Consider the following 12,172-nt stretch of genomic DNA (forward strand, 5'->3'; position numbering starts at 1 on the left):
TGACTGAAGTTCGTGACGTAAGCAAATTCGGCCTGGGGGAGGGACGTATTGCACCCGCCACAACAGCATGTGTGACAACGCGTTTACTTAATGTGTGTGATTTACACGGTCCATTTAGTGAAAGACTTGTGGCTGACATTGCTATCGACATGATCTGGCGATGGTATCATCAAGCAGGCGGGCCCTTTCTTTTTTTAGTTTTCAATGAAGGGAGGCACGATGACGGCTGTTTAGAGTAATGAAATATGAAATAGCAACTCAAAACAAAGACATGAACAAAGAAAAGGAAATACAGAATAACAAACTACCTGTGGCAACAGAGGGACGTGGAAAAAGAGCCATTGGCGTAAGCATTACTGGACAGGTTCACCGCTCTACTAGAAATAAACATTACTTAGCATGCAAGCCTAAGGCTGTGCAGTTTGGAGAAATTTGGGTGGAGGTGTGTGTGTGGGGGGGGGGGGGCGGAGATGGCTAGAAATGATCCTTGTCAGACAAACTGAGTCGAACGCGAACTGGGCAGAAGACGGGCAAGCCAAAAAAAAGTTTAGAAAGATAGCTTAGAGCTTGTTCGACTAATTGTGTAAAGGTGCAATGCCCTTATCAACACTATATATCAATTAGGAGGCGGGCTGGTTCGATGTGCCTGTCTAGGCCAACCCAGGCTGAGAAGGAAAAAAAGGCCCCTGAAGAAAGACGAAAATATATCCGATAAAAATTCACCTCACTCGGAAGTCGAGTCCACGCTATTAGTGTGCAAGGGCGACGCACTTCCAGTCTTGTTCGATGGAATTTGAGAGAAGCATATTATTATTATAATACATGTAATGATACATCGAAAGAATAGCGGTCCTATGGTGCTGGGAAAAAGATTAACAGACGGACAGAAAAGAAAAAAGCAGGAAAGTAAGTAATTAGTACCTATCCGCGGCGCTCTCTAACCACCCGCGCAACCACTGAGCCACAGACGTTGTGGTATAATAATTATAATATTATGCCAGGTAGAGTACCAGCAGGGAAATTCCGTCCCCAATTGGTAATACGCACATTTACATTGAAGTGTATTGCCCCCCCCCCCCGGCCCCAACCCCCGACTACGCATGTATAGACCTTCTTTATTAAGGTAGGTAAGCCCCCATCGACATAATTTAATGCATTTCAGAGGCAGGTTTCCAATCCTGCCTGCCAGGGCCGACCTGGGTTGAGAGGGGTGCAACATCTTAGCAGAAAGACAGTCTGAAATACTCGATAACATTATTCCCCATTCAGGAATCTACGTGACGAACTCCCGAGAGCAACAGTGAAACACCTCACCGCAACACCGCAGACGCCAGCCGAGATTCTCTCAACACTGTAACGTAACGTAAGTTAACAAATAATAGTGTCGCCAACAGACTTAAAATAACTCAAATAACAGACAAGAGAGCAAATGTTCCAGATCAAAGGATGGATGGAACCTGCTTTGACCAGCCTTTGACTGAAAAGTTCTCGATACCCTAAACAACACAACTATAAATTGCTCTAAACTGGGATTTTTTAAAGTAAGCACAAGAACTTTGCGGGACAGCACATGGAAAGCAAAATAGAGAGATAGAAGCAACAGACAGAAGAAGAAAAGAAAAGTAGGATCTGCCAGTAGTACCTTTCAAGCTCTCACACACTTCACTATTTATAGTCCACATGGATAGAAAGATTGTGAACCGAGTGCACATGAATTAACAAATTATTTCATTTTCGCAACCACCAAAGCTAACACGATCGACCTCTGATTGTAAGCATTCTAGCTGGAGTGGCTTCCCGGGTGTAGTGGAGGTCGGGGCAAGACGACCCCTTCAACATCATTTGCTGCGGTGTGAAAAACAAAACCAGCACGCCAACATAATGTTGCGTACGCCAAAACATTGTTTAGAAGCTGCGATAACGGCATAGATTTGTGCCAAAATCACAGTAACAAACCAAGGCATTCTTTATAAGACGGTCTCCCACTCCTCTGTGAAATGGTGTAAATTGGCATACAAATTTCCCAAGTGACAAATGAAAAGACACAATAACGGACCAAGACGGGAAAGTACATCGAATCAAGACGAAGTTTTTATTATTCTTTTTAAAGATACTATTCTCTTTGGTAATTGACGTAGGCTATTATCGTAGCGCATGGCGATAATAATAATAATAGTTCGAGTACAGAGACGCATAATATAGATACAATAACGGTCATAAGAGCAGGGTAATATTACATCCTATTATTATAAAAACAGGGAATCGAGGGAGAAAACAAAGGAAGCGTTGCCTAAACCAATAGCACCCTCCAACAATCCGCTGGTAGACTGCTCCTAGGAAATCTAAGGGGAAATGTCAGACATTAATAGAAAAACGGACAGGGCTGCATTCCCGTACAGTACAGTTTTTGTTTGAATTTTACAAATCGACACAATAACGGCCAGTAAGTGCTAAAGGAAATGCAGCAACTGGGAAAGAGGGAAAGAGATGAAGAGGTGGAGAGAGAGAGAGAGAGGGGGGGGGAGAAAGAGAGAGAGAGAGAGAGAGAGAGAGAGAGAGAGAGAGAGAGAGAGAGAGAGGGGAGTGAGAAAGAGAGAGAGAGAGAAAGAGAGAGCGACAGAGAGAGAGAGAGAGAGAGCATTACAACTGGCATCCTCCCACTACTTACGCTTGGACGAAGGAATGATATAGAACGCATCCAAACACCCATTGGATCTCAACCATCATTCCGTGACTAGTTGCGAAATAAACGTTACGTCACGATTGTGTCTTGCAGCCATCCAAAACGGCATCCATCCCCACGATATCTACCACACCGACGACTCGGCAAATAAACATTTTAAAATGTGCAGTGCAGACTACGTCCGGGGAGCCATGAGCAGAGACGAAAATGTTCGATTAAAAAGAAGTACAACTGCGCAATAATGATCAATACATTGGTTTTGTGTGTGGGGTGAGTTTTAATTAAAGTTTTACGGCACCTGCAACAAACACAGTTCATAGCGCCAGCTGAAGATTAGAGGTGTATTTGGAGAGACGCATTACAAAAAACAAGGAGAGATAGTTAAGATAAGAGTTTTAATTGAGTTTTACGGCACTTGCAACTGCATAATGTCATATGAGCGCCAGAATATTGGAGGTGTTACAAGAGAGTAACAAACATAAAAAAGGAGGGGAGATAAGGACGACAGGTGTTTGATAGGAAAGAAGCAGTAAACCACGCCAGAGCACCCGATAACCACCCATTGTACAACTGCACAATATTAATATTTATCTATACATTGGTTTTGTGTGTGTGTGGTTGGGAGGGGGGTAGTTTTAATAAAAGTTTTACAGCACTTGCAACACAGTTCATAGCGCCAACTGAAGATTAGAGGTGTAATTGGAGCGTAGCATTACAGAAAACAAGGAGAGATAAGGACGACGGATGTTTGATCGGAAAGAAAGAGCAAACCATGCCAGAGCATCCCAAATGGTCGTTCATTTAGTGCAAGGAAAAAGAAAGACAGGAAGTCAGAAACAACACGGGGAATGAAAGGAAGGGCCAGTCAGTCAGTCAGTGGTTCCCTTCAACTTCAACCACCCGCGGGCTGACAACAAAAATTGTGGTTTTTGTTGTAAAAAGCGTTTTACGCCACTTGCAACACAATAAGGACATATAAGTGCCGAAGATTAGAAGTACATCTATTACAAGAGAGTAACAAACACAAAAAAGAAGGAGAGATAAATACGAGAGATGTTTGACAAGAAAGAAGGTGCACATCACGCCCGAGCACTCGACCCCCCCCCCCCCCCCGGGCAATCCCAAACTCTCTCTCTCTCTCTCTCTCTCTCTCTCTCTCTCTCTCTCTCTCTCTCTCTCTCTCTCTCTCTCTCTCTCTCCGTGTGTGTACTTGTGTGCGTGCGCGCCCATCCAACAACAACGACATTTTGGTACACGTGTATCATAAACATGTACTCGCACAGCTGCAATTAAGATACACATCTCACGCTTCACGATGGTCATCACATGCCGATACACGGATGTGGAAGGAGCAGAACACATAGGAAACCATCAATCCCCTCTCCCCAACCCCCCAAACCATCCACCTTAAAGAGTCGCCCCAATCATTGAACAACTTACAAACCAACCTTTTAGTTACATTGGATACCTATCAGCTGTAACTCGAGTTTTGACACATTCCTTCAAGGCTAGAAAGATTTCGCTTCCAAGCACCTCTAGCCTCGTCTTTCCACCGGCCTTGAACCGGGAGCGAAGGCCACTGACCGCAACTTACGAAATTCATAATCCATATAACAAAGTAGCTGATGTGTGGATTTTCGGAAGCAGAGTGTTGTGTAAGTGGTCAGCTCGCATCACCGAGAGACACTTGAGATAAAAAGAATTTAAAAAGCACGTCGCCGTAACAGCGGTCATCGAGTCACGTAGTGAAAGGAGCTAAGGTTGTAAGATAATATTAGTAGAAAGAAGCACATCGGCATCGCCACGGTCTTAATTATATATTGGAAAAATCAAGGACGACGTACAAAAACAACAGAGAGAGAGAGAGGGAGAGAGAGAGAGAGAGAGAGAGAGAGAGAGAGAGAGAGAGAGAGAGAGCAGTTCATCACGAGAACTCTATCGACAATACCACTAACCACTGATTTTAACAGGAAACCATTAACAATTTCAGCACACCGTTCATAAAAATAGATATCTTCACAAGAAAAAGACAACAGAAAGAATGATGGATATATTGTTGTCTGAGACAGAAAGACACACGACAGTTATTAGTTATAGCTTCAAAATTTGTCTCATTATGTCAGGAGAGTGGGAAAATGGAATGTGCCCTCACTCTTGTTTTTGTTTTAGTAGAGGTTTTACGGCGCCCGCAACTGCATAAGGTCATATGAGCGCCTGAAGATTAGAGGTGTTACAAGAGAGTAACAAACATAAAAAAAGAAGAAGGGGAGATAAGGACGACAGATGTTTGATAGGAAAGAAGAAGCAAACCACACTAGAGCACCCGCCAACCACCCACGAAGTCTAATAAGTGGGGTTTGAAAAAAAAAAGCAAAAGAGACAGCATAAAAATAAGACAGGACCGAGCAAAATCCCTCACAACAATACATCAATATAATCAAACATAGCTCTTGAGGACAACGGAAAAATGATTACCGTGGAAGCCCTCACTCTAAGATGGCATCGAGGAGGCGGAAATGGCAAAAAAAGAAATCCTTTTAAACAAAAAATTACCTCCCGAATCTCCCTATCATAAGTCTGCACGGGTATTTTTTTATATGAACTTTACGGCACTCGCAACACAAAAAGTTCATATAAGTGACAAAGATTAGAGATGTTACAAGAGAGTAACAAACAAACAAACATTTAAAAAAGAAGAAGAGATCCGGACGATAGATGTTTGATAGGAAAGAAGGAGCAAACCACACCAGAGCACCCGCCAATCACCTACATAGATTTAGTTTAATTTCTCCTTCAAAGTCTTAAAACTCCAGTTCGTTTGTTTGCTTGTTTTTTATTAGTAAGGTTTTACGGTGCTCGCAACTGCATTATAAGATCACGTGAGCGCCAAGGGGTTGATGTCAACAGAGAAGTCCACACGGGGACTCAGGTTTACTCTGCTCACCTCTCTAGTCTCAACAGCATAAAGTCTGCTTCGACTATCAAGGCACCCCGAAAATACCAGTTCACAAGAGAGTGACACACATACAAAAGAAGAAAAGGAAAAATGACGATAGTAAGGATGAGGAAAAAAGAAGCAGCAGTTCCCCGTATGTTGTTCAGGCACGGTATGAGCATGACATTAATAAATCAGCCCATTTACAATTCTACTGAGCACAAGAACATGTTCGTATCCCCCCTTTCGGAATGGCCTACAGACACTTCAGTCAGTAGCACTGCCCTGGGGTAGGGGGGGGGGGGTGCTAGTTCACAAGAGAATAATTGCACAACGGGAACAATAAAAGTAATGTTTTCTTTCCATTTGTCTTTGATTTGTTTGGGAGGGGGGGGGGGTGTAAATCTTTGTTGTTGTTGATGGGTTTTTTTCCTGTTTGGTTTTTTGTGTGTTTTTTTTTGGGGGGGGCGGGGGAGGGGGGTGGCGTTCTTTCAAATCTCGTGTAAAAATCTCCAAGGAACTATTTATTCGAATTAACATGAAATCGCAAAATCTTATAACTGAAATAGTGGGAAGGTTGGAGGGGGCAGGAGATAAACAAGACACACATAATAATCAATAAGGATGGGAGAATTTTTAAGAAAGCAACAACAAAAACGAAGAAATTAATGTACTTAAATCAAAGGTGGAACTTTTAAAAAAGCCAGCACGACCACCTGAAAGTGCCTGAAGCCGCAAACTACAGAGCTAGCCCGCACGGTAACATCCAAGTCCTAATGACTCGGCTATGACACGTGTTGAAAACAAGAAAAAAATCCTGCTGACAGAATCACTCTCAGCTGTGCGCAGACCCCATTGTTATTCTTTCACGAATGCAACTACCAAAGCCATGAAAATATCCGCACATTCCCATCCCGTGAAAGTTCCGAAACAATATCTTTTTTTTAAGGGAGGACCCGCTTTTAGTCAAAGAGCAAGAACGTTGAAAAGAGGTCGAAAAATCAACTTTTAAAAATCGCCCTGGCATAAGAACGGCCAAATTGGACGGGAAAGCACTGGAAATTTTTTTTATAACAGGACAGCAAAAACGCCGAGGACAAGAGGGAGAAAAGTTGACATACCTTTGACATATTGTGTTGATGCACTGAGGCCTGTAATCAACGCAATAAATTAAGAAAAACCACAGCATAAACCCTGTTTATCACCACCGCTATAAATGACAAAGCATTTTTCAAAACTGAAAGGACGCCAGAGTACATGTCATAAATAAAGTACTTTCTGTCACCGAGAAGACAGCAAGTGTTTACTTGTGAAACTGCACAAGGAAAATGGACAAAAAGACAGTCCTCAAGAATATTTGTTAATTTTCTCAACTGGTTATAAAAATGAAGGAAACCACATCTAATTGTATCGATATCGCAAAAAGTGCGCGGCCCTGATAGTGCCCGGCTTTGATAGGTTTTTCTCGAAAGTGCGCGGCTCTGATGTTCTCCCCTACTGAATAATTCGAATAGTATACTAGATCAAGTAGACGACAGCAATAACACGACCACATACTCGGACAAGGAAAAACTCAAAATACATTGCTAACCGTAAGAGTATCTCGCAATAAGATAGAGACAAAACTACCGTTTGGGTTTTACCGTCCATATCCTATAAAACGCAACAAGGCCATTCAAGGGGCGCTGACATGTTTGCACGTTGGCCAATTACGGGACATGGTTCGATGAAGATCTGAGAGAAGCCTAGTCTGAGAGCCATTCTAACTTCGACTAAATCGAAAATCGGCGCTTTGCTAAGAATCCCCGCATCTTTCAACCCACCACACTTTCACGAAAACAGGAAAATGGCTGTCTTTGAAAGAGAGTGGGTGGAACAGAGAGAGGAAATCTAAAATGAAACGCCTTTCCGAAAAACAGATATGACTTGGGAAAAGGAAGTACGGGAGGGCATTAGTGGAAAATTGAAGTCGGGGATTGTCCACAGGACTCAACCCTTGAAACACTGTTCCCAGAAGCTCCCCACACAACTGTACTTGAAATTCAACTTTCCTACAACTCACCCAACACTATTTTAAGAAACCAAATGTCTCCCATTTCCCACCGTATGATAAATCAATTATCAAGAGGCTCAATGCACTCGAAGAAAATCTGACAGTAAGAAGGACAGCCAGCAACGCGAAACAATTTTGTATAACACGGGGGTAGCACGCGTTGGCCCTGGCTGCGGGACGCATTCCGAGACCACGCTCTGCGGGTTACCACTGTCAAAAAGCTCCGCACTAGGCCTAACCTTGGCTAGGCTAGCGGGTACTGGGTACCATTTCGTATCTCTGGCCTCCACTAGCACGAGGTCATGTACGGGTCATCGAACTTCGGGCCGTGGTCACCCTCTAAGAGCAGAACAGATTTGTAGAAAACTGGACGCGGTCGCACCGCGAAATCTACAGCGCCTCGCCAAATGGCGCACCAGTTCTTTATTTTTATGAATGTAGCTGGTTTCTTACTGAAGAAGTAGGGTAATAAACTTTTAAGTAGCCTAACTTAGAACACAAATCCCGTGCGATGCTGAAAGTTCAGAAAGATTCACTTTGAGCACAAAAATTTCCAAGGGCCAAATGGGAAGACAAGGGTTAACCACGTATTTTATAAGCTAGGCTGTGATTATTCCCTGTGCAGCAGACCGTAGCACAGCAACAGACACACTTTCAAGACAAGAAGCTTTTACCTCACATCATTGTGCGTGTGACCGACCTAGTGCGTACGATGACCTGACCAATGAGGAAACATACAAAAAAGTATTTTCTCTGTCACCGAGAAGAGAGCAAAAGTTTACTTGTGAAACAGCACGAGTAAAATGGAAATAAATATAACGTATAGATCTAGTCCTCAAGAATATCTATTGTTCAATCCTCTCAACTGGAGGTTAAGATTTAAGAATGATGTTGTCCAGGAACCAAGGTATCAAGATACACAATACCCACCTGTTTGTATACACACAAAACATCAGTTCTCATTCTCTCTCATAACTGATTTTTGTCAATGTGGCAAAAGCAACCCACTAATTGTTTAGTTATCCAACATAAAGCAAGAAAAAAACCCACAACAGCTCATCACATATTTTTGTTTGCCTAATGTTTTCTTGGAATTCCATGTTAATCAGCCCATCGAAAATTACCACTCTTTTAAGATTGATGAGGACAAACCATAATTGTAATGTCAAATCAATGAACTGACAGCTAAAATCACCAAACTTTTTTTAAGTGGACCAGATAACTGAAAGAATGCTGAGCGCACCGACTCACAGCCAACTGATTCATTGATTGAGAAAACCCAAAAAAGATGGAAGTACAGAAAAGCATGTTTAATTTGCACTGTAGAATTCATTGAGATGATTTTAAAATTATTTTGGTGACAAAGTCTTGAACATACTGCAAACACATCTTCAAAGTCCCCCCCCCCCCCCCCCCCCCCATGGTGGCATAGCGGCGGGCCAGACGAACTGACCTCACGCTGGGCTGTAGTTTGGTGACCCAGTGCTAAAGGGATTCAATTCAGCGAGGGCTATTCCTGCCAACAAATGTTTACATGTTTGATTGCATTTGACAGAACACTTTCTGATTTGCAGCTTGGTGACATGATGGTCAGACAAAAAATTGCTAAATAAAGATATCAAAACATTTCAGCAGTTAAACACAAAAAACCTAGCCCAGCAGTATTCATCGTGACTTGGAGAGCTTTAAACAATGGGTGGGAATCAATTTACATGATATATTCTCATTAAAATATAAATTGCTATGACCACAGAAAGTGCACAAGAGAACAAAAATATGAAGAGGAAACAACTGAACCAGTCCTTTCTTTAAAACATAGGTGTAATAAAGAAAGTCCATCCAAAGAGACAGTAACAACAATAAGTCAAATGAAACAGACATAAAAGCAGGGAAATTGTACTCTGTGTATGGTAATTACCATCATCATTCAAGGGGAGGCAGGGTCTTCTCAAAAGTAAGTTTCTTTACTTTTTGTCATTAACATTTTCAGAACATAAAATATATATTAGCATACACAGACAGTAGAAAGAAGCAAATCAAACTCAAACAAAACAAGTATGAGAAAATAACAAGCATTAAACGGTATTAAACTTTTAAGCTATAACATAAATTCATAATGTAGCCTAGAGGTACATAATTCAATATATCAATATTGTTACTAGATTCTAGATCTAGATCTATTTTTAACAGAAATTAAACAACAATCTGAGTACAATAGAATTACCAATTTTCAACTGGACTAAGTGCTAAACAGTTAGACGACAGGAAAGGAATATTTATCAAGAGGGGTAAATCTAAATTAGATTCTAAATCTCTATATATTGCAAGGCTTCGATATATATTGTAAATTGTGAGTCATCATCAGATTAGATAATCAAAATCAAAAGAAATAAAATATTAGATAGGACCAGAGTATATTTGTTGACTAGATTACATCTAGATTCTAGATCTATCTAAATTCTAAATCAAAGTCTGATTTTCTATGGAGCAATTATAATTGTATGAATTGAAAATGAATGCTTTGTCCTTCACCCTTGGCCTTATGATATAGATCTAGAGATTTAGATCTAGATATATATCTAGATCTAGAATCTAGATCTAGATCTACATGATACTGAACTAAGGTAGCCTAGATCTAGATCTAGATTAGTCTGTAGTAAGGACACTCATGAAACATGCAACAAAAAGTGTAGATCTAGCATCTAGATCTTGATCTACAGTCTAGTCTACAGCCTACTAGATCTATATCTAGATCTAGATATCTGGACTCTATACTATCTAGGCTGTAAGTAGATCTTCTAATAATCTAATATTAGGACAAGATAAAAATAAGGCCACCTCTAAAAAAATAAAGGTGTCCCAGAAAATGGACAGCAGCAATAACAAGATTAGATTAGAGCAAAATCAATGGGGGGGGGGATGGGCTACCCATAAAAAATAGTTTTCAGATACCATGGCATTTCTTTTATTTTTTGCTGGGCGAAAGCAATTCAATACGCGTATTTTTTTTATATAGAGTCTAGATTCTTGATCTAGTGGCATGGGGGGGGGGGGGGGGGGGGGCATTTTGCCTTTGGTCACTGGCTGGAATCCCAAGGCCATGGTCATGGGTGGGGTTCAGTGGATGATTCACGGCGTTGTTTTGGCCCCTGAATAAACACAGCAACAAATAAGCCTAGATTCTAGATCTACTGTGTAAACCATCTGAAAAAAACATAGATTTCTAGATCTAGATCTAGATCTAGACCTTTTACTAATAGTAATAGATCTAGATCTAGATCTTTTCAATTTTAGGCCCTACTGCCGTTGTCTAGGGGCCTACAATTTGCAAACACTTTGCAAATGGTCTGCACGAGCGTTTGGTAACTTCAATGTTATACAAATCACGGATTTGGGTTGGATTTTAGTTACTTGCCTAAATAACTTCATTATATTCCTTACGCACTACTGGGAACGACAACAGACATCATTTTACTAATTTTGCGAAATTGCTCACCTTCTCAGATTCCCGTCAAACAGGGAGACGTTGAACTCAAATCAAAACGGTACCGGCAAAGGTTCGATCCCTGGCCTAGGCTTCCTACCTACGGATAATCGTGAGTTTGGTGTGCCAACGGCGTGTGCCGGTATCGGAAGCGCTAAGGAAAATATTGTAGGAGAAGGCCATAACCTATGTATTTTTAAAAGAGTTGCCTATACCTTTCTTTAGTTAAGACTTTCGATACATGTTCTAGGGCCAGCAAATTCATGCACCGTCAGGCGATGGCCTTGACCAATGAAATGCTCTCATCTATTTTTAGAATTTTACCACTGTTACGAAATTATTTTTGTGCTCGCTCTTTACATTATAGAGTTTGGTTTTAGACTCTAGATCTAATAGTTGTCGTTGTCATTGATCAGCTGTGGGTGCGCGTCACAGAATTGGTGCGCGTATACGTGCGTGGACTAGCCTACGTGTGGGTGTTCTGTGGGTCACAGCCACAGCAAGGAAAAGAGTAGATTGACATAGACTGATCATGCAAGAATTAATTTTATATGCATTAGCCTGCACTTCTTCAAATTGCAAATGATATTTCGAACTTTATGTTCTTCTACTATTTTATTAAAAGAATTTGTCTATGAATTTGGAAACTTAACCGAAAAATCAAGATAAGTAAAAAAAGATGCAATCTAAATCTAACCACACAAACATCAATTAAGACATCAAGCAGTGCTCGCTCATGTTAACATTATTTCTTTTCTGTCCTCAAAATGACAACATTAGCAACTATAAAAACCCATCAACCAGACCTACCCCCATACCATAGAGTATCTCCTTCTATATGTACATCTATGCCCCATACTCATCATTATCATCAAATGCCAGATCCTACAGACATGGTGATCATGGTTCTCCATTCATACCTACTCGGATGCTCTCAATAAGAAGCTACGCCGAGTATTTAAAATATTAATTAAATTATAATCCTGATCTTTCTCCGTCCCCCATATGTTTTTGCTC

The 12,172-nt window shown here is 41.1% G+C and overlaps 1 protein-coding gene across 3 annotated transcripts in view; it reads right to left on the bottom strand.

The window, feature by feature from the left end:
- The window catches only part of LOC101854223 (acyl-CoA (8-3)-desaturase), a 68,468-nt gene extending 57,074 nt beyond the window's left edge, over positions 1 to 11,394 (bottom strand). Inside the window, exon 1 of one of the 3 annotated variants that reach the window (XM_005090520.3) lies at positions 11,168 to 11,394. The gene's annotated coding sequence lies outside the window, so the exon portion shown is untranslated. Of the gene's footprint in view, positions 1 to 1,642; positions 1,743 to 11,167 lie in introns of those variants that run through there. The other 2 variants (XM_005090516.3, XM_005090519.3) reach the window with 2 other exon arrangements.
- Positions 11,395 to 12,172: the final 778 nt, after the last annotated feature.

Source organism: Aplysia californica, unplaced genomic scaffold, assembly GCF_000002075.1.
Source record: "Aplysia californica isolate F4 #8 unplaced genomic scaffold, AplCal3.0 scaffold00018, whole genome shotgun sequence".
Lineage (NCBI taxonomy): Eukaryota > Metazoa > Mollusca > Gastropoda > Aplysiida > Aplysiidae > Aplysia > Aplysia californica.